A 24,278-nucleotide genomic window follows, 5' to 3' on the forward strand; every position below is an offset into this window, starting at 1 on the left:
GGTAGACCCTTCTTCCTATGACTTCCTCTGTTTACCTTAAGCCAATGGCTGCCTTTATTTTGCCCATAAATCTTATTGTCAGCCTCTGACTGGTAGATTGAGCAGACAGAATGGGCCACTACTCCTAGCCTAGTAGGAGTTTGTTCCACGACATTACACCGCTGTTCGCAGGAAGCCTCCATCCTGAAACAATGCAGCTCAATTTCTGCATGGAGGAAGGAGGTAATAAAACCTTGAAGATAAGTCCTATGCTTTGATGAGGCTGTAGGACATCAGCTATTAGCTTTATGATGCAAATGAGGCATGTCATTCCTAGGGAGTGTGAAATAGATTTTATGCAATTTCCATCTTTTTGGGTGTCAAACTGTTGAAAGTGTAGATGCTCTCCAAAACACCAGTTCAGAAACACAGGCACACAAACAGCTGACATTATACAACTCCCACAATTCCATAGCAAGCAGCCAGATGTTCATTTACAGCATTCCAAGACTCTCTCTTTAAAACTATTTACTTCTCTGCTTGCTGAATTTTCTCCTTCAGGGTTTTCTGGTAGAGACGAGAATTCCTGTTCCCGTCAACTACAGTAAGTCGTCCGGATCCCACAGCAACAAAACAGCCCCAGATCATCACTCTACCACCACCATGTTTGAGTGTCAGTTTGATGTTATTTTTCTGAAATGATGTGTTAGTTTTACTAACAGTCCACAGAATATTTTCCTAAATGTCTTCGGGATCATCAAGATGCTTTTTGGAGAATGTTAAATGAGCTTTTGTGTTCTCTTTGCTTAACAATGCTAACAATGAACTCTCCCATGGATGCTATTTTTGCTTAGTCACTTTCTTATTGTTGAATTATGAACACTTACCTTAACTGAGGTGGGTATGCTGTGCAGTGCTTTAAGCACAATCTGAGTTACTTTGTGACATTTTCCAACAAACTGGTTCACAGCGCTACAGCTTACCTCTCACAGTTCTTGCTGTGTCCACCACCAAAGCTCTGGCTCTGGTGCCAACATAGCACCATTTTGCATATAACCCAGAGGAAAGAACCTCTTTTCTCATCAGAAAAGCACAGGCTGACTGTCTCTGATCTTCATACTGTTTTGAAAACATCCGTAACCTAATCGTAGTTTAGGTACATCGATGCGCCTACAGTTGTGTTCACAGACTATTATTTTGCACCGAATAAATAAACACCTTTTCTGACTCAGGTCATTAATGCTGTAGTGCCAGGTGGAGTAAAAAAATTGTTCACTTGAAATTGTGTCTAACTTTCTTTCTGCTGATGCAGATGAAAGATCAGCTGATTATGATTGTGAACCATTCCCAAAGATAACCTGTTTTTTTATAACAGCATTAATAAATTAAAGTGGGTATATTTGGGCATCTGTTTGCAGGGATATGACTCATGTGTTTAAATTGCCACTATAGGCTAAAACCCTTCACAAACACACTGAATAAACCAGGGGGCCCTGCCTAAGCACTGAAACCTCTTTGGTGGAAAAGTTGCAGAGTAATTTTGGTAGGGCAGGCAATTAAGATTTCTAAAAAGGTTTACCACTGTTCCATGTTTTCTTCAGTTGTGGATAATGACTCTCACTGTGGTTCAGTTGAGTCCCAAAACCTAAGAAATGGCTTTATAACCATTGTTTTTCTGGTTAAGAGATGTCAATGACTTTGTTTCTTTCTGTCCTTGACATTCATAAGATAATGTGTTTTTGAGATTCTTTAGCCAACTCGATGTTGTCGACAGGTTTTGTTTGAGGAATGTCTTTATTCTACTGGTCTGGCAGTATTCAGGGCTGGATGTGGCTAGTAAATTGAAAAAAAAGTGGTTAATCACCCTTTATTATTGTCATGTTTGGTTGATGAAGCAAATGGTTGATGACCCAAATGCAGATTAAACTGGCAGCAAGAGCTCTTTAATGGAAAAATGGATAAACTTAGAGAAGGTGTAGATGGGCTGAAAAACAGGCAGTCGATTGGAGCACAGAACATGAGACAGTCCGGAAGAAAACAGCAAAGAGCATGACAACGAGAGAGCATACTGGTCCTTCTCAAAATATTAGCATATTGGGATAAAGTTCATTATTTTCCATAATGTCATGATGAAAATTTAACATTCATATATTTTAGACTCATTGCACACTAACTGAAATATTTCAGGTCTTTTATTGTCTTAATACGGATGATTTTGGCATACAGCTCATGAAAACCCAAAATTCCTATCTCACAAAATTAGCATATCATTAAAGGGTCTCTAAACGAGCTATGAACCTAATCATCTGAATCAACGAGTTAACTCTAAACACCTGCAAAAGATTCCTGAGGCCTTTAAAACTCCCAGCCTGGTTCATCACTCAAAACCCCAATCATGGGTAAGACTGCCGACCTGACTGCTGTCCAGAAGGCCACTATTGACACCCTCAAGCAAGAGGGTAAGACACAGAAAGAAATTTCTGAACGAATAGGCTGTTCCCAGAGTGCTGTATCAAGGCACCTCAGTGGGAAGTCTGTGGGAAGGAAAAAGTGTGGCAGAAAACGCTGCACAACGAGAAGAGGTGACCGGACCCTGAGGAAGATTGTGGAGAAGGGCCGATTCCAGACCTTGGAGGACCTGCGGAAGCAGTGGACTGAGTCTGGAGTAGAAACATCCAGAGCCACCGTGCACAGGCGTGTGCAGGAAATGGGCTACAGGTGCCGCATTCCCCAGGTCAAGCCACTTTTGAACCAGAAACAGTGACAGAAGCGCCTGACCTGGGCTACAGAGAAGCAGCACTGGACTGTTGCTCAGTGGTCCAAAGTACTTTATTCGGATGAAATCAAATTCTGCATGTCATTCGGAAATCAAGGTGCCAGAGTCTGGAGGAAGACTGGGGAGAAGGAAATGCCAAAATGCCAGAAGTCCAGTGTCAAGTACCCACAGTCAGTGATGGTCTGGGGTGCCGTGTCAGCTGCTGGTGTTGGTCCACTGTGTTTTATCAAGGGCAGGGTCAATGCAGCTAGCTATCAGGAGATTTTGGAGCACTTCATGCTTCCATCTGCTGAAAAGCTTTATGGAGATGAAGATTTCATTTTTCAGCAAGACCTGGCACCTGCTCACAGTGCCAAAACCACTGGTAAATGGTTTACTGACCATGGTATCACTGTGCTCAATTGGCCTGCCAACTCTCCTGACCTGAACCCCATAGCGAATCTGTGGGATATTGTGAAGAGAACGTTGAGAGACTCAAGACCCAACACTCTGGATGAGCTAAAGGCCGCTATTGAAGCATCCTGGGCCTCCATAAGACCTCAGCAGTGCCACAGGCTGATTGCCTCCATGCCACGCCGCATTGAAGCAGTCATTTCTGCAAAAGGATTCCCGACCAAGTATTGAGTGCATAACTGTACATGATTATTTGAAGGTTGACGTTTTTTGTATTAAAAACACTTTTCTTTTATTGGTCGGATGAAATATGCTAATTTTGTGAGATAGGAATTTAGTTTTTCATGAGCTGTATGCCAAAATCATCCGTATTAAGACAATAAAAGACCTGAAATATTTCAGTTAGTGTGCAATGAATCTAAAATATATGAATGTTAAATTTTCATCATGACATCACAATATGCTAATATTTTGAGAAGGACCTGTATATACAGAGGGAAATGTGGAGAAAGGCATGGCAAACAGGTGTGAGCAATCAGGTGAAGATGTATATCTATGAATAAACTAGAAAACTAAGCACAAAGGAATGGACTGATAAGGTACCATATCTAATATTAAAGGACACTAAATATGGCCAGAAATACAACAAGGAAATGGAGAAAACAGAGACATGAAAGAAACCCCAACTCAAACACCTAAAGATCATAACAATTTATGATTTAACAAGTGAAGCAATTACTTTTTCACATAGCACAAGGTTGGTTTGAAAAGCTTTTTTTCTGTAACAAATAAAACCATCCTTTGAAAACGACTTTTTGTGTTTACTCAGGTTATCCTAGTCCCATATTCAAATTTACTTGATAATCTGAAAGAACTTGAGTATTACGAAAAAAGCAAAAACAGAACAAATCTGAAAACAGATCTATGAATATACTTTTTCACAGCACTGTACGTCACTAAGTGAACCACTGGATCATTACCCAGTTAATGACCCAATACCACAGTTAACAGCGATTTCTACAGGCTTTGTGCTAACATTAAATTATTTGCATGCCAACATCTATGCTATAAGGAAAAACTAAATATATTTGCTTCAGAGCCTTCAGGCTCCAATGTGAAAATATAAATACAGCTCATGTTATCATTATTAGCAATATAAAGGCAGGGGACAAAAAGACAATCTATGGATGTTTTTATAGTAGAGATCAGTCTCTGTTTCTTTGTAAATCCTAATAATTTCTCGTTTGACTGTTTAATGACAGGGCTGTCAACACTTGGTCATTTTAAGACATCAGACCCATCACGGGGACATAGGGCTGTCTTTTTGCTTTTTAGGCTGACAAACATCATTACCTTTAATTTATTTTCTTCTCTTACAGTCTTTACTCCATCTTTTATGAGTGACAAAGGAAAAAGAAACTGCACAAGACTACACGAGTAAGTGCTATACCTGGTGGCATGTAGACTCTCATCTGTTCCACTCTATCCTGCCACACCAGGACGTAGGAGACATGGCCCAAATACCCGCTTTGATATGTGCTCTGCTTTAGGGTGAGGCCCCTAAGGTAACCAGAGCCAGATCTCTAGACTAGCAAAAAGCTTCAAGAGTGAGAGGCAGACGTGTTGGTGAACAAATCCAACCATGGCCTACAGGCCAAACAGACTGGGAGGTTCTGATAACCTGCAAAGCCACCTGTTTTTATGCTCTCATGTTAATCCTGCTGAGAGGACATGTCCCTCTCTGTCTGGGAACTGGGACTACCTACATCCCATCAGTTTTACTCTTTATCTTATTAATATTCCTATGCAGTATTCTCCCATTTCACAGATTAAATCAAAACCACTTAAGTTCTTTAAGAGTTCTGGTAGGTTTTTGTAACTGTGAAGTGGAAGAAAGTAAATAAGGTTCAAAATTTTTTTTAAATAAAATAATGAAAAATGTGCACTATGGTTAATACTTCTTTAATCTAACACCCTTAAATTAAATCCAGTTCGCATATAACATATCACCTTCAAATATCAGACAGTTAATAAAAGAAATGTCTATATTTGTTCAATCTCAGTACAAATGCATCTCTTCTCTAATGGCTTCAGGGCAAGGAAACATTGAAAGGTTGTCAAAACATTTATAGCAGGGTTGGAATATAAAACATCCCAGGCACTAAACATTTAATTCAGAAGAGTTCATTTTGTTATTTGAAAATATAAAGAATATGCCACAACTACAAACCTATCAAGACATGTTTGTCCACCTACTGATAAACTGGGTGAAGGAGAGTATAAATCAGAGAAGCAGCTAGGAGGCCCAAAGTAACTCTGGAGGAGCTGCAGACCTATACAATACAGGAGGTAGTATTTATTGACAAGAAAACTATTAGTGCATTTGACTGTACAAACCTGGAAGAGTGTGAAGAAAAATAAACATATAGAGCCCTTTGCAGTTTGCCACAAGCCATTAGTGGAAACATCAACCAGGTGGAACAATGTGCTCTGATCAATTTACCCTTAACACACCATCCCCATGACCACAACATGGGAGAATGCTTTTCTTCAACAAGGACGAAGGACCTGGCAATTGTTGTTTGGAAGATGGATAAAGCAAAATAAAAGGAAAACTCTGGGGAAAGAAACTGCTAAATGGGAACAAGGTTCAACTTCCAGCAGGATAAAGACTCTGAAAACACAGGTAGAGCTTCAATGGCTTACTTTGTATATGTATCTGTAGCCTATACATGTACAAAGATCAGACTTGAATCTTATTGAGAATTTGTGGCTAAAATGAAATGCGTAAAATTTGCTTTTGTAAGACACTTTACATGAAGTACTTTGAAGTGGATACTTAATGTTTTCAGCCAGGATGTAATTTACAGAGACAACATTTGACTTAAAATCTAACTACAGTAGGGAGAGTGCTTGTTTGTCTTTTTCGCTAGCTGATGTCAATAATATTCACTACACTGCTCTGATGAAGCAGAACAGCTCCTATTAGGGTTGGACCATAATGGCAACAAACAAATTGATAATTTAGAAAGGTTACTAATGCAGCTTAAAATTTTAAGACAAATTTTACAAATCAGGCATTACACCACACACATACCACACAATGTTCTAATGAATGTTTGAGTGGCAACCACTCTTGAGTCCTTGAAATATATTTCTTCTTTGTAAATGTTTATATAGATGATCCATAAAACCCACCTCATCTACTTTGCTGCTGTAAAAACATCCACCACTACATAGTCTCTGCAGTGTCTTAAAGCAGCCACACAAGACTACTGATTCTGACAAAAACATATTATGATGAGAAAATACTTACACCAGAAAACACTTTCTGGGTAAAATTTACTTCTCTGTACTGTTCAGTGTGGCTTATTACAGTTTAAATTAAACTACTAAAATTCTTGAACCAAGGCAGAAATCAGAATGGCAATTTGCTGCTGAGGGAAATGTGATAATAATGTTACCATTTTTTTTCTCTGCTGCCTACCAGCAATAAGTCCCCCATGAACGTAATGAAGCTCCCTTCACTGTGCGCTCCAGTGGATATTTGTGAGGCACTTTGGTGGCCCACAGATGATGAGCTTTCTAACCACCCCACCACCACCATCCATACACTAAACCTTGCTATCAGACACAACTTATTTGACCCACAGAACAGTTTGGCTTCCTGGCTCACATGTTGAAAGGGAAATTCAATAACTGGGACTTTACACATTATACTTAAATGGGGTCATTTGGCAGCCTGTATCTGTTCCACTGTTGTGTGCCTCCAACAGGGATCTATAGGGCTCATTCTGTTCTATTGACTTTCAATCACGTTCCTCCTAGTTGCCCGGTTGCCCACCGACTTCCAACCAGTGACTCATTACAGCGCTGGCTAAAGGTAACCGAAGCCTTGCAACCAGTGCATTATGGGCTCAATGCCTGAGCATAACAATCTCAACATGTTTGTGAGGATGGAATTACAAAATTGTTGCATATGCAAATAAATTGTCAGTTTTATTTTCAAAAGTAACTTTTCTTTTCAGATTAACAGAAAAAGCCTAATGATCAATTCAGAATTATAATTACTAAACAAGATTATAACGGCTCCCAGAAAAATTATAATTAATATTATTAAAGTCAAGCAATGCAGCTGCACAAAAAAATGTTTTTACTTTTGAAGAGTATTCCAATTGAATCAAACTTTATTATGATGACAATCCTTTGAAAATGTTCTGTTTTTATTGCAAATAGAAAACAAATTAACCATGTGAGCATAATCCAAGTTTGTTTCAGATTGAGGATGGATTCAATTCAATTCAGCTCATTTATATAGTGCCAGTTCACAACAAATGTCATTTCAAGGTACTTTACAAGACAAACGGATCTAACTCATAGCCAGTGTGCCATTCATGACCTCTCAGGATGTAACATTAAAGTTATTTACATTCCTTTCGCAGGCAATGCACAGAATGTCATCTTTATTATTCCAGTTTTAACCAGAATGCTTTGCTAGCTCTGCAGTGTAACAGCCTATAACCATTTGAGGTCTTGATAAGCCTCCAGCCAGAGGTTCTGAAATGAACCCTCATAACTGTGTTTTCTGACACATTAGTTTGACTTATTTTATAATTAGGAAGCACTTATTTACTTATTCATAATGATTATGTGACATATATATATATATATATATATATATATATATATATGTTGTTTTGTGCAAAGAGGTTAACCCAGGTTATTTGAAACGTGTGAACTTCATTTTGAATATGCAAACAATAATAGGTATTGTGTTTAGAATATTTTAATATACCAGGTATATGTACCTTGCTGGGAAATGTTTTCCTTTTTAAGGATTAGTTGATAGTTGTCATGCAAGAGTTATGATGTCGCTCAGTACATCTGAGTATTAACTTCACCTTGGTCTCTTCAGTGGCACATCAGAGAGTGAAGCTTTACTGTTCAACAAAGCATATTATTAAAGAATGGATTCTGAGAACCTGAGTCCATTGATGGTTTTGAGAAAAAATCTCTGTTTTGTCTTGGTCCACACTGCATGAGTGTATACCAAGATGTTTTATGTGAGAATCCCAAGAAGAGACATCTTTGTTCCTTTGTGTTTGTGACTCTCCCTGAGTCATTCCTTTTTGGCTAACAGCTGAACCAGTGCAACCTGAACTCCCTAACGTTAATGCCAAAAGTGATATTAACTGTAGTTGGCTATCTGTGACTTTGACAGACAGAGAGAGATAGAGACAGCCTGCCTGCCTCGCTGACTCACCAAGGGGTGAGTGACTGAAGTTTTCGATTGGACATGAAATTCCGATCTTAGTATTTCAGATATAACTGGAGATCTGAATAACCATTACTGTTTAATCAGTAAAATATAGGATTACTGAATGTTTATCCCTTTTTACTGACATTTACCATGGAATTCATACCTCAACAATAATAGTTCTTTATCTTTCACTTGTTGGTCATTATTTTTGTTAAAGAAATGTAAACATGTGATTGTCGCTAATATTTCGTATTTCATGACGGGGTCTCATTTTGTATGGTGATATTTTAAAGGGGACATATCATGCTTTTAAAACCTTCCTTTTCACGTACAAATAATTCAGTGCTTCACTTTAACCTGTTTGATTATTTTTTGTAGTTTGATAGCTGAGATACAATTAATTATCTAGCGGCGCAGAAACAAAAATGGCAAAAATAATGCTAATCTGCTTATGTAACAGTACAATTCAAAAACACACTGTGCGGTTCTTGTCCTCAAGCAAATAAAAGAAGCACACAGCTCTAACAGAAGCAGAAGGCACAATGCTACAGCTATCAAAACAATGGCCAGGACGTCATATCAACACACAATCAATTTATGTCTAAAATAAAGTTTGTTGACATTTTAGCATTATTTGCAGCTTATCACTTTGCTGTGTCCATTGTTTCCATAATCAGAAGGAACTGACCCTTTAATCAGATGAAGTCTTACAGCAAATCCTTCTTGATACTGGTGGAGGTTGCTGAAGGCACTCCTCTTTGAAGTGCTTCACGCAGACAAAGATTAATTTCAACTGATGAGGGAACATTTCCATGAAAAAACATTATCCAGGCACTTCGAAGAGGTTCTGATACTTGGGGATGGTGCAATAAATTGTGAGTTAATACACCCAACAACCGAACATTTAGACTTTTCCACTTGCAGCTTCGGCACACTTGAGGTTGGACCACAAAATCACAGCGAGAAAGAAAATTGGCAGATACGCGAAATTGGGTAGCCAGAAGTCCATGACCTTGTTTAGTAGATCTGCAGCAAATACTGTGATGTAACAGTTAAAAAACATAATAGAGAATGGAAAAAACTAAATGGACTGAAAAATATGACCCAAGCAGAATTTAAAGATATCCACGCAGCACCTGGAGAGACTAAATTCAATTTTACTGGACTCCTTCAGACTCAAGGTACACAGCAAAATGTATTTAAGGGCTAAAAAAGTGGATTTTGCATGATATGTCCCCTTTAAACATCACTCATTGTGTAAGGGACAAAATCTAAGAATAAATATTGAGTGGTCGTCCTTGATAAGAATGTGGGGCATTACAAAAAAGCCCATTTGTCACCTGTAACAATCTTACCACAAGTCCCATGTTTACCTTTTAGCACAACAACCTCTTTAACAGTCCTATGACCCACTAAAATCATTGTCTTGTAAGGACTGGTAACTTAATGGAAAGCCACTGTGGTAAGCTAGTATTAACAAGACCCATTCTATCCGTTCCATTATTTTAGCAAAGCAGCATTCAGGTTCATATGAGACAATAGAAAAACTGATTCCTCTCCTTCTCTGACCATATGTACTCAAGGTCCATCTGGTGCTGAGCACACAAACACTGATGTAGGATCAGCTGGGAACATTCCCTATCCTTTTTCTATTCACCTATGTTGACTCTGCTGTTGTACTACTCAAGGTCAGTCAGTCAGTCATTTTCTACTGCTTATTCCATAGTGGGTCGCAGGGGAGCTGGTGCCTATCTCCAGCAGTCTATGGGCGAGAGGCAGGGTACACCCTGGACAGGTCGCCAGTCCATCGCAGGGCAACACACATACAACCAAGCACACACTCATTCATACACCTATGGGAAATTTAGAGTTACCAATTAACCTAACCTAACAGGCATGTCTTTGGACTGTGGGAGGAAGCCAGAGTACCCAGTGAGAACCCACACATGCACGGGGAGAACATGCAAACTCCAAGCAGAAAGACCCCAGGCTGGGAATTGAACCGAGGACCTTCTTGCTGCAAGCCAACAGTGCTACCAACTGCACCACCGTGCAGCCCACTACTCAAGGTATGATAACAATTTAAGCAAGATGCTTCTAAGTGAATTTAGAAACTTATTTTATAATTCAGAAGAATCTTTTCACCGTAAATTAGTCAACATATTTGAAATCTCTTAGCAGATGACGCATCAGCAGCAGAATGTGTCAAATCAGGTGCAGCAAATAATTTGTAACAAAGTGTTGCGTCATTATTTTATAGGGACTCATCTCAAGCTCACAAAATTCCTATAAGCTTTTAATGCCCACAGCCTTTAAAGAAAAATGTCAGCATTTTCAAAATGGGACTGAACTTCCCCTTAGTGTTTGTTGAAAATCAGTTTGTAAAAACACACTCTCAGAACTACCAAACGTTTATTTCACATGCATTTATTCATTTGCAATCTTTTTTTTTTTTTGTATCCGTGTCCTGTCTGGCAGAGAAGCACTCAGAATTGTTGTCTGAGTGCCAAGAAAAAGCCCAACAGATTTACATTCAGAAGTGGAGCATTACAGCTAACCCTTTAAAGCTCTGCTTGATATTTGTAAAAACAAACTTTATTAGAAACTGCTTTGGGATTATTTCAGTTGTTACGGACACGGAGACAGAGATAAAAAGGAAAAAAAAGAAGCATTAAAGAGAGAAAGAGTGGGCTAAAAGGAAAATGGGAGAGAAGGAGAAAAGAATGGAGGAAAGAAAGAAGGATGAAGAGAATACAAGATACCACCCTGCTTGCTTATACACCTGCAGAAACTTTCATATTACCAGCTTTTTTACCGAAAAGTGCACGGTACGTATGAATGCAAGATGTATTTAGTGGTAAATACGGCTCAATATAGAACATTTGTGCATCTGTTAACACCTAAATCTAAACACCTGTGGGTCTGAATGTGAGCGCGCTTGTGTATACAAGGTTTCTCCATAAAAATATGCAATAGTGAGTGTGAGGAGTCACAGACCTGCCCCCTTGGAGACGGGACAGATACGGAGGAGATCCGAGCCACAGACATCCAAAGGCCCCCAGAGCACAGGAATGCCAGCCGGGACGACCGCAACCCCCCCAGAGAAGAGCAAGGGAGAGTCCCAGGGGAACCACCGAGCAGCCACAGTGCAGAGGCCCCAGGGAGCTGCAGCAACGAGCCCACAGGCCCTGCTGGCAGCCGTCTACACCCGAGCAGATCCAGCCATGGACCCAGAGACCCGAGACCCCGGGACATATCACTTCCCAAGCAGAGGCCCGACAGAGCCCAGGGGTCCAGGCCCTGGCAAGCAGCCACTGGGAGTGAGCCAGCACACACCAAAGCACCCAGCCCCGGATACCGAGAACCACAAGTACACCGGCGGACAGAGACACCAACCACCGGCAGGTGGTGTGGCGGGGAGGTAATAGGCCCCACATTTGATGGGGGGCCTAAACTGATCCAGGAGAGGGAGCAGCCCAAGACCCAACCTGACACAATCACACATTCCCACCCTCATGCGTACACTTAAAAACACTCACACCCATACACGCAACGTAAAGAAAAACAACAATGGACGTCGTACCCTCACTCACACTCCCCATACATACTCTATACGTCCAGGTGCCGATACCCCATAGGGACCACCAGCCGCCGGACCCAGGAGGTGGTCCCCTTCCCCCTGGGGGTGGAGACAGGCAGACCGCCGCAGCACCTGAACCTGCTTCGGGGTAGCCAAGGCTCATGCCTGAACCTGAGCAACCCCGGCCTGTACCCCGACCCCCCGCCTCGACCCCAGTCCCCAATGACCCCCATTCTCATCCGGAGAAGGGGCCATGTACAAAAGAGGGGTCTACCAAGACGTTTTCTGTGAGAATCCCAAGAAGAGACATCTTTGTTCCTTTGTGTTTGTGACTCTCCCTGAGTCCTTCCTTTTTGGCTAACAGCTGAACCAGTGCAACCTGAACTCCATGGTCCAAACCAGCCCGCCAACCAGAGCCACCACAGAATAAAATAGCCCCAACCCCCCAATGAATTCTGATCCCAACCCCATGAGCCCCCCACCCCCAATGAACCCCATCCTGAATTTCTCCACAGGGCCACCCCCAAGCAGGACACAGATTTCGAACACATGCCCCCAAACCCAAACACCATGAATCCCCTCCCCACAGCACATGGGCACACCCCCACAGGTGAGCTCCATCGCCAAAAAGCCGACAAAGCAACACCCACACAGCGCAAGCTCCACACACAGCCCCGCCCCAAGCACCCCCGTTGCCTCCGGCCCCCACCACACAGCGTGCCGCGCTAGCAAAGCAAGGGCCCCGCGCAATGCCGCCCCAGCCCCCGCCCACAGGTGCAACAGGGCAAACACTGTTGAGCACCGAGCACACAACGAAACCCCCAACCCCACACCCGGCAAGGGGTCCCCAATCAGCGGCAAGCACTCAGGGCCGGCATCCCCCACCACGACCCCGCAACCACACAAACACACCACATCACTGTCACTGCAACAATAGCCCAGGTAGAATTAGTAACAAAGCATAGCGTAATTATTTTATAGGGACTCATCTCAAGCTCACAAAATTCCTAAAAGCTTTTAATGCTCACAGCCATTAAAGAGAAATGTCAGCATCTGCAAAATGGGACTGAACTTCCTCTTAGTGTTTGTTGAAAATCAGTTTGTAAAAACACACTCTCAGCGCTACCAGACTTTTATTTCACATGCATTTATTCATTTGACATTTTCATAATCTTTAAGTAATCTTTGATTCAGGACAGTCCATCTCTTAGTTTGGCTTATTGCAAATATGTTGTTGCATTAGTTTCCCAACCTTGCAAACCACTTGTTGGGCATCCTCTGGCATCTACAATGTAGGGCCCAAGTAGGACCAAGGTGGGCATCCCGCATCTCTGAGACAAAGTACCAGTATACAAAGTGAGGCATGTGTGGGAACCTTAAGCTTTGATATATAGCCATGAAACGGTTTATATTAATGTAACAGGGTGGTAAATAGAGAAGGTTGGTTTTTACTTTGGCGTATTAAAAATCCCTTAAAAGTGTTAAGGAAAATATGTATGTTGTACCAGCAATGGTAGTGGATAATTTTAGAATGTAATTCATCTTGTTTTAATAAGTGTTTGTTAAGTTTGGTTAAGTATTCACCTGTTCCTACAACAATGCAAAGTTCGGCCACAAGATGGCAATGTTGCACAATTTATTCATAGATTTCCTAAAATTTAGCCCAAATGTATCCTGGAATTTCTCGTGTTTGTGTTTGGACGTGAATGTATATATTATGTTTACCTCAATGAGGAAAGACTGTCTGAAGGAAACTGCATATGCAAATAACTTGTTAAATATGGCTGTGCAATTAGATTTGCGGGTTAAGCAGTAAGTAGTTTAACAATAACATGTATTTTTAAAATCGATGCAAGAAGTCTGTATTTGCTCTGCGGAAACTGTTGTCTGGGTCAAGAAACATAAGCTGTAAAACTCTGTGTACTCCAGTGTTTAAAGTGAAGTGTGAGAACCTGCCGTAGCTTTTAACTGGTTGCTAAAGTTGCATAGAAGTAAAGGTTCCCATCTACAATACAAAATTGCAATTCAGGAACCCCAGTAATTGTGTCTTGTGAGGCAACTTATCTGCTGGGTTAAATTAAGTTTAAAGTAGAGAAAGACTGACACATAACAGCCTGAGCAACGCCTGTAAGCAGACAAACAGACATAGACATTTATTGTTACTGCTGATCCACCACTGCAGACTCAACGGCCCAAACGCAGCCTATCTTGTGGGCAAACAAACATAGGGCCTACTGTAGTGCAATAAGTCACATTGGTTGGTGGTTCCTCTATGGGTAACCTTTTTGTGGGCCAAATGTTTTGCCTAACAATGAAACTACACGGACCCAGCATGGGCATGCTTGCTTGGGTTGTGCTACGGTATGACTGTCATGGCGAAACAAATTGAGCACTGAGCAGGATACAGTCACAGATATAACACTGTATCAGAATAGGCTTGAAGGAGTTCCTGCAATCAAGACATTTAACATTAATCAAAGATTAATTTAAGCGCTAAACAAAACACTTTTTCATGTCATTTCTTTCAGTAATTAGAACAGAAAGCAATTAAACATTATTCTAACTCAAAGGAAAAAGTTCAGATTTTAGGATGGTTCTTGACAGTCTCAAACTGGAAAAAATGGTGAATTGTTTCCCAACAGATTGGCAGTGGTGGGGTGACAGACAGAAAAGTCATGAGTCCATCACATACAAATGTGGATGTGCCCATAGATGGGCCTTATAACTAAACATGTATGTGATATGACTGTGGGGAGAAGCCAGAAAGCCCAGAAAAAGCCCACTCATGCCCACAGCGAGGACATGCAAACTGTTTATTCCACTCAGGAATAGAGACAACAACCTTTTTAATGCAAGACAACAGTGCCAACAACTGCGTTACAATGAAGATGGTAAAGAAAATAGACAGATGGACTTTACCTGATACAAGACATTCAAATCAAAGCAATCTGAAACACGTCGTACGTGATTACCTTAAAAGATACACATGTATTAAAGGACCTTAGAAAGCCTTACGCTGTAAACATGCTGCCCATCTACATTCCTCCAAGCAGATTTTGAAAGGGAAGATACACAAGGAGGCGGTAAGATACATCCTTGGTGTCAAGGATGTGGAACATGAAGACAAGAGGCAGAGCTTCATGTTCAAAGTATGTAGAAGAGGACAAAGCGGCAGCATTCTGTGGAGGGAGTGGTCTGTGTGTGGATCTCACCGATGGAGCACATTTTGGCTGTGAAGTTGATGAAGATTGAGCCATTAAAAGCATAATTATTGTTCTGCTCACGGGACCAATTGATGACGACGCTAAACAGCAGCAGACCCGTTTTGACCTGTCTCTTCACCATTTATCATCATCAGGACAATAGTTGCAGCAGTCCCTGTATCCCCATAAAATCCCCTAAATGTGTAAACGTATGTGTGCAAATGTGTTTCTAAGAATTCCTGTCTCGCACTGTATATTACAGAAAGGGGACAATTTACAGTGATGTGAGAGAGAAAAACTTCAGCGACAGAGAGTCAAACACAAGAAGCTGTTGGAAGTTAATTTGATCCTGTTGGTGAGCGGCTAACCAGAGGGTCGATTATGTTTTTGTGCTCCATATGCTCCCTGGGATATGGGCTGTCATCTAGATTCTCTTCTCTGTGAACATAAGAGGAGACAGCGGGGGTGTCACAGCACATGGTTTATTCTCCCAGTGTACATTCACGTGTATGTACTCTGGAATATTTAGGAATCTCCAGAGACCACTGTCAAATTGCATTGCACACTTGTTTATGCACAATCACAGTCATCTGTCGGCAGACTTGATTTTCTCAGGGCATGCGTGCTTGTAGACATTTCTGGCCGCCTCAGAAGGCTGTTCAGGGCTACAGCATAGTGCACCGAGTACTAAGTCAGTGCATTAGCGTCATGCCAGATGTATCCTCCGCCCTGTCCCCGAGCTCTTGCCGCAAGCCCACATAGAGGAATTCAGCAACAGCCAGCGGCACTTTGCGCGATGAGCCTGACCGATAGCCTCAATGAGGACTGATCACACCATTTGGAGAGAAATGAAGACAGACATGGAGGGTGTGAAAGAGGGATGGAAAACAGATGGGAAGTAAAAACTGTGGAAGGAGGACTGTGGCAGAAATATAGGTGGGGTGGATTGATGTAGGGTAGAGTAATGATGGGTTTAAAAATGGTAATATTGGTGTAAATCAAGTTCTCTGTGTTCTTAAATAGGCAAATGGCCAGCCATTACTGACAGTGATCTTCTCTGACTACAGCAAGCTCAGACACCTATCATTACCCTGCTAAATTTAGTATAATGTTGGGAGGAAAAAAGCCTTTTTCCCAGTTACAGTAAATTTTTATGGTGGCCTTGCTGGCAGCTGAGCCTATGGCACATGTCAGCCCATAGCATGCTTTTTAAAACCCTCAGTGAAGCAAGCTGCTGCTGCAGATAGGGGATGGAGGGTTGCAAACCAGGGGGTGCATCACATTAGCACTTTAGATCCATAGTATTGAGATTTATAAATAATCAGCTGCAAGGCAATATAAAGAACCAAGCTAGCAAAAACAGGGTCATTCATTTACACCAGGATCATTGATAGTCTATACATGTTGGTGGGCCAAATTCTACTTCATTTCACAGTGGATCAAATGTTCTTCCAGAGAGTTGTTTGGTTATCGGTCAACATGTTTGAGGCTTGCAAAGAACATAAAAAAACTCTGAAAATAAGCTTTCTTCAGTTTACTGAATTTGAAGTTTACACAGCACTGTTTTGTTTTTGTTGGACATTTGAACACAATCTAAGTTTGAAAGGAAGATCACATCTTACAAGCAATTATATCTTTGGGAATCATCCTGTTAAAATACATATTTTTTGTCTGTCATGCTGTGTTTGGTATCTTTACAGATTCAGCCATAGAAAAACAAGTTGTGTCTTAAGGACAGATTTAAATATCCAAAAACGATTTAACAGTTGTTCATGGCTTAACCTTATCCCATTAATACTTGAGTTATTCTTAGATAGGGGCTGGAGATTTAACATTTTAAAATAAAACCCAAATATTGGTTAGAAATGCTTCCTTAGTGAAATTACACACCATCATGTGGATCTTTATCACTTTTCACCTGTTGTGTCAACAGCCATTTCTGTGTGCTGCAAACTACCCATCAGCCCTACCTATAATTTCTTTATAATACATAAGTCTGACTATGAACTTTCCACTTAGAGTAGACTGAGTCAGCGCTCACTAATCAGGACCTGAGCACCCACCGACCTGTTACATCCACCTCCACAGAGGTTTGATTGTCTCAACCTCTCAACACTACACACCATCAGAGACTGCTGCTGATGGGAGCGACTGCTGATTAACGGAGAGGAAGGAAGAATGAGCAACAGGAAATCTTCAAGAGGAGACAATGGTTACCTCAAAATATTTAAATTATGGTTTAAATGTTTCACATTTTATAATATCACAACCACAAGCTTAATGTATTATATTTGGATGTCATATCATACACAAACACAAAGTACATAATTGTGAAGTGAAGGAAACATGGGTTTCAAAATTTAAGCACATCTGAGTAAATAGTTTGTACAATTATCTTTTACTGCAATTACAGCACCACGTTTATGGGGTAACTCTCTATGAGCTTTGCAGCTATAGAGAGTCTAATACTAGCCCACTTTTCTCAGCAAAGTGGCTTAAATTGCAGGAGCGCATCTGTGAATATCCATTTTCAAGTCTAGCTACAGATTCTCAACTGGATTTGGGTCTAAAGTTTGACTGGTCCACTCTAACACATCATTACGCTAAAATGCTTTGATACAAATCATTCTGTTGTAGCTCTGGGTGCACTGGGTGTTGTTTATCTGCAGCCTAGTCTCAGCTCTTTCCTATCCCCACTGAAGAAAAGGCTCCCCATAGCATGATGCCGCCACCACCGTGTGTCATGGTCAGGGTGGTTTGTTCGGGGTAATGTGCGGTGACTGTTTTCTGACACGTAGTGTATTTTAAAGTACCCCAAAATGCTACATTTTGGTCTCATTTGATTATGCAGGTGATAATTTAGTAGTCTAATAAGGCAATGACAGAGATGTAAAAAGAAAAGCTGCCATACTAATCACAACTTTGTTCTGTACTCACCTTCCTCTTAATTTGACAAATCTTCTTCCAGAACACAAAACAAATGAGACCTCCTCTTCGAACAAAGTCTCTGTCATCATAGATTCATCTAATGTGGTCCATGCTTCTCCAAATATTGCCACGCTCAGATGCTCATGTTATGATTATCATTAGGTGTTCCTGTTTTTGGAAACACACTAGAGCTGGAGACCTCATATCATTTTCTTCCCTGCAGTGAAACAAATCAAAAACCAGTTCAACGGCCATCTTTGAATGCAGTCTGTGCTGCCTCATAATGACTATAACATAAACCACTGACAGAAGCTGGCCGCTGAACTACCAGCCGGGGTCCACTTCTGAGAGTGAGTCAGTCAGTGCAGAGGGTGACTTCTTCAGATCTCACATTATGTGTGCACTGCAAACCTATTTATGAAACAGTGTGAATGAGTATGTGTTGTTGTTCAATTACTCAGTGAGGGTTAATGTGGCCTCATGTAACAGACAGTCATTTGTTTTCATAGTTTTTCTTTGCAGCTGTTGAAAATTGTTCATGACAGATTCTTATACCCAGAGACAATGTTTAATGGTGAAAGTACGAGTGAAACCACCATGCCAGCTTTCAACTTCTGTTCTTTTGATATTTTGTCAGTTTTTAACAAACAGGTCTTAAAACTGTAATATGTTGTGGCCATTGATGGTTACTAAGCCAGCATGGACACTCTTATCAAGTTGTCGCACAGAAGTGGCAGTGATTTGTTTTTATTCGTCATGCACCTATTGATATATGATTGATTTATGAAGGTGATTGGCAGGTCAGATGCTAGATACAGCTAGATGAAAAACCAAAAGTAAGTTATCTTGGCAAAATAAACTATACACTTTAAATTGGTGGTCAACAAACCAGTTTCTGACATCACATTAGTTGCATTCATCTTTTATATCTAGTCAACAATATTGCCTTGTGCAAATAGTACTTTAACTCCTCAGGAGGTAAATTTGTGACATTTGGATCATGTAAGAAGAAAGCGCATTGGTGGGTTTCAAGTTATGTAGCTTTTTGTGGGTGTCCATGTTCACCCAATTAAGAAATAGATGTAAATGGTCCACAGTGTGTGTAATTTAATCTCAGAATAAATCCAGCTGTTCTTTGAAGGCCTCAGAAATGTAATAGAGAACATTAGTGAATGAACTGGATCATGAGGACCAAGGAACATAGCAGGGGAAAGCTATGGAGAAGTTTAAAGCAGTGTTAGGTTATAAAAATAATATACAAAGGTCCAAAGATCTAATATAGCACGGTTAAATCCATCATCTGAAAATGGAGACAGAATGGTCCAACTGCAAACCTACCAAGAAATGGCCATCCATCTAAACTGACACACTGACCATGAAGAACATAAATCAGACAAACAGCCAAGAGGCCCATGTTAACTCTGGAAGAGCTTCACAGATCCATGGCACAAGTGGGAAAATCTTTCAATAGGTCAGGTATTATTCATATACTTCACAGATCTATCCTTCATGGAAGACTGGCAAGAAGAAAGCCTATTAAAATAAAGCCGTTAGAAGTACTATGTGCACTTGCTTTTAAGCCATGTAGGGGACACAGCAAACACGCAAAAGAGGATTCTCTGGTCAGATTTAACAAGAACATTATTATTGTAAAACAGTTATTTTACACCAAAGACACCAGCCAGTCATTTGTTAGACACTGCCATTATCTCTCTCACATCATCACGTCAGTGGTCACAGCAGGCACACTTGTCTGGAAATTCCCGCTGCTTCTATCCTCCCCCTCTGTGTTCTCCCATTACTCCAATATCCTGCTTTAACTCCTTCGTGACGTCACACTGACAGATCGGGACAGCTCTCTTCACCCTCATTTGTTCAGCAGTAATTGGAGAGCCATGACATAAGTGAAACACAGCTGGACTGGATTTTCAGATTTGATTTACTTAGGGAAAGCAGGAGACTTTTTGCTCCAGGCATCAAACCTGTTTCCTCTAGTTCTCTTTCACAATATCGGTGACTGAGAATCGAATGGAATGGGCTGAAGTTCAGTTAACCCTGGTGAGGCCTTCAGGTTAACACACTGTAACAATATGTTGTGGTTTTTAATAATCAGGTATTCTCTAATTATCATTTAATTTAGCTCAAATCGAGCTTTCATGCGTTTTAAGTTTAGAAATGTAGTTAAACCGTGCAAACGGGGTTCTTCTTTTACTTTAGCTTATTAAATCCAGGCTTGGACATGATGCAAAGTAATGAAGCACAAATTGCATCCAAAAGCCTGAAAACAACAAGATAAACAGACAATCTGCTCCATGTCTCTCTGCACTGGCAATCACCTCCAGCCCTCTAATAAGAGTCTTAAGTTGACATTCAGTTTTTCCTGGAGCCAAACCCTTGCTGGTGCTGTCTGCTGACTAATTGTAATAATAATTGTGGTTCTGGCTAAACTTGGCCAGAGCTGTGACCCAAGCCTGCTGTGAGCGGATTGGAGATAATGAAATAATTGCCGCTAATGCTGTTTTCCCCACCGAGCAGCCGCCAAAACCTGTAGCCTCAGACGAAGAGGCATCAACATTCATTTGGTCTCCATCAGCGGCATTTTCTACTTTAATTGAAATTTAGATTGTTGTTGACCCCCTGGGTGAGGTTTGGTGGACCGAGCCGGAAAGAGGCTGGATCTTGTGCAACACTAATGGGCTGGGCAGAGCAGAGAATGCCATCTATCTGTCATTCTGTGTGTGTGTCTGTGTTTGTATTGGTGTGTGTTTGTTTTTTCATAAAAAGTGGAATTTCAGACCATTTATCTTTCTCCAGCTCTGCAGCCGCTTCTGCATATGTATGTGTTTGTGATGATTAGATGTGTGCATGCACACACGCCGGCGCTGTACGTGTGTTTGTAGTGTCACTGCTTGGGAAAGTGTGTACTCTGATGGGATTTTTTTTTTAGCCGTTTCTGAAAACAACCTGCGGGATGTTAGTGGAAGAAGTTCCTCTGGCTATGCTGCCTGCTCCGTCTGCCTTCATTTCAGCCTGTGCTACACATCTGCTTCTCTTACTAATGAGAGAGGAGGAATGCCTGCAGCAATAAATGTAAAAAACTAAAATCCAGCTTGTCGTGTGTCTCTATAAAGAGAAGCATTTAAAAATTTTTTTTTACTTCTGACCTTCCATCTTTCCTTGTGATTTTCCTTTTTGGCTTCCTTATGTCCTCTTTTTTCATGTATCCCACCTGTCTTCCTTGTGTTCTGCTTTTACTTTCCTTTTCTTCCTTTGTTCTTTTCTTTCCTTGTCTCTTCCTTCCTTAATCTCTTGTAGTTAATCTTTCTTCCTTGTGTCCTCCCCTACCTGTCTTCTTCACCCTTTTATGTTTCCTACCCCCCTTTGTTGTCACATATTGTGTTCCACATCCATCCCCTCCTTCCTAGTTTTTTCCAGGTTAAAGCCTATTCACTGTCACAAATTAATTTAGAACGTTAGTTATATACTTCTTAAAATAATTTATCCACCCTGCCTCAGTGCAGGGTGGATAAGCAAACCAGAGGAGCTAATCCGAGGAAAGAGTTCCCGCTGAGGTGGAGAGGAAGGCAGACAGTTGAAGGAGGAAGACTATTAACCAGACACACAAGGAAACCCAAATATCTAAAAGACATCTAACGGAAAATAACTCTAGATTTAGAAGGGACACAAAAACACAAAGAAAACACATAAACTAATAAACACCTCATGATAAAGAGCACAGATAAATGACCAAACAAAAGTAAGACCTAAAGAACATAAACAAAAATGGTTAAAATACACACAAAAGAAAATCAAAACCCAAACACCTCAGGATTGTGACAGTTTCAGGTTAATTTCTAAGTAAAGAGTCTTCTTTTCTTTATGTCTACTGGTGTAAGCTTTCTGTCTTAGTTTCTTTATTATTTCATTAACTTTCCAAGACTTCTTGAGGCAGTAGAGTGCAATTTGTTGTAAGGGAACAGGGGCCTTGAATTGGTCCATGTGTTATTTCACCCGAAAATATGGCACATAGTTACAAGCGTCTCTCCTTTATAGAAAATTCCATTTCAGGAGACTTCTGAATGTACTAAGTTTTAGTTATGGGTATCATATTAAAACGAGCGTCAATACCAATGGCCCCCGCACTTTTGAGATTTTTAACTGTAAAGGTTTTTGAATATCATGCATCCTTTGTTTTCCATATCCTCCAAGATTTATGTAAGGCACTATATTTCTGTTTTTTCTGACACAAAATCAAAATAATCATCAGATTTATTTCCCGTTCTTAGTGCCAAATATGACTTTGACAATGTGCTGCATCTAGGGGTTGCTGCTGCCAGTTGAGATATTATTGAGAGGAATCACTGATCTGGGACTGTGTAAACCACAGAGAGGTTTCCACAGAACTGGACCCAATTCAGAATGTATCACTTGAAATCTACTCCAGCGCAAAATCAATATTTCCTATGAAAAGAGACGTATTTGAGGCACGTTCTCTCTCTGAAACAGACGCCCGTTGGGCCAGAATTACAGTACATAAAAGCTGTCAGTGCGGGATGAGTATTAGTGGACATGGGGACCACGCAAGAATCAGCGAGCCCTAATAATTCAGAATGTGAACTTACGGGACAGATCAGAAGTACCAACTCTGATCTCTATGTTATTTATTAAAAACAATTTTCTTTATGGCTTGAGTCATCATTGGTTAAAAGATTGAGGGGGTCTTCGGCTGGGAACAAACTTGTGTGAAAAAAAATCTAAAATAAATGTCGCATGCTAATTTACAACAGTTAAGTTTAGTGTGTCTGCGATGAACATACAGTATGTAATATCTGGCCCCAGCAGTCCCGCTGCACCAAGAAAGCAAAATATCCTCTAAACATAATTAACAATGGTTCATATAAAGGAAAGAGGAAAAAAATTAGTTTCTGTTCCTATTCTACAAAAAGCTCTTCAGCCTTTTTCCTAAAGTTTTATGCATTGTGTTTGAACTACATTCAGGTCCTGGGTCCACCACTCTTCATCACACGTATTAAACTAACTGAGGAACAAAAGACAACTCAGCCGGTTTCTTAATTGCTTTTTGACGGGAGGCATAGATCCTCGAAGATAGGACCCCAAGTCGCTGGAACAGTTTTTAATTAGCCCCTTTCATAGAAATGACTTTCATAGGGCCGCTTCTGTGACAGCTGAAAAAACGTAGCTTTGGCGAGTACAAACTTGATTTGGAGATGGTTTAACATATCGCAGCAGTCTAAAAGGAAGTAATATGAATAGAGATGTTTAATCATCCACAGGTGACATTCATGTTTGGTAGGTGGACTAAATGACTCTGAAGTAACCCACTGACAATAAAAACCGGAGCAAACACAAGGAACTGGTGGGAAGTGACTGAATTTACTGTATAATACATTAAAAGACACTGTGCATCCAAAGAGGCACCAAATGACTGAGCAAAACTAAATCTATTTTTCACTGAACCAAACCAAAACATGCAAAAGTATTCAAACCCCTTTCATACACAAACTTGAATCTGTTTTATGGGGATCAAAGTATAGCATAACAAAGTAGAAAATAATGCTTATTTTTACTATATAAAAATCCAAAAAACTATATAAAAACTTCAATTCAGTTTATTTATATAGCGCCAATTCACAACACATGTCGTCTCAAGGCACTTCACAAGAGTCAGGTACATACATTCCAATTAATCCTAACCATTGAACAGTGCAGTCAGATTCAGTTATTAATTCAAATTGGATAAAACGTTTTTCTGTCTAAGGAAACCCAGCAGATTGCATCGAGTCAGAGATTTGTAGCAGTAGACAGTCATTGGCGTTGACTTTGCAGCAATCCCTCATACTGAGCATGCATGTAGCGACAGCAGAGAGGAAAAACTCCCTTTTAACAGGAAGAATCCTCCAGCAGAACCAGGCTCAGTGTGACCGGCCATCTGCCACGACCGACTGGGGGTTTGAGAGAAGAGAGCAGAGACACAAAAAGAACACAGAAGCACTGATCTAGGAGTACTTTCTATGGGAAGGAATAGTAAATGTTAATGGATGTAGCTCCTTTAATCGTTTCACCTAGAAAGAAAGAACAGATAAACTCTGAGCCAGTTTTCAAGGTTAGAGTCTGAAAGAAAGCACATAGAGTTAGTCA

Source organism: Girardinichthys multiradiatus, chromosome 21 (assembly GCF_021462225.1).
Source record: "Girardinichthys multiradiatus isolate DD_20200921_A chromosome 21, DD_fGirMul_XY1, whole genome shotgun sequence".
NCBI classification, from domain to species: Eukaryota; Metazoa; Chordata; class Actinopteri; order Cyprinodontiformes; family Goodeidae; genus Girardinichthys; species Girardinichthys multiradiatus.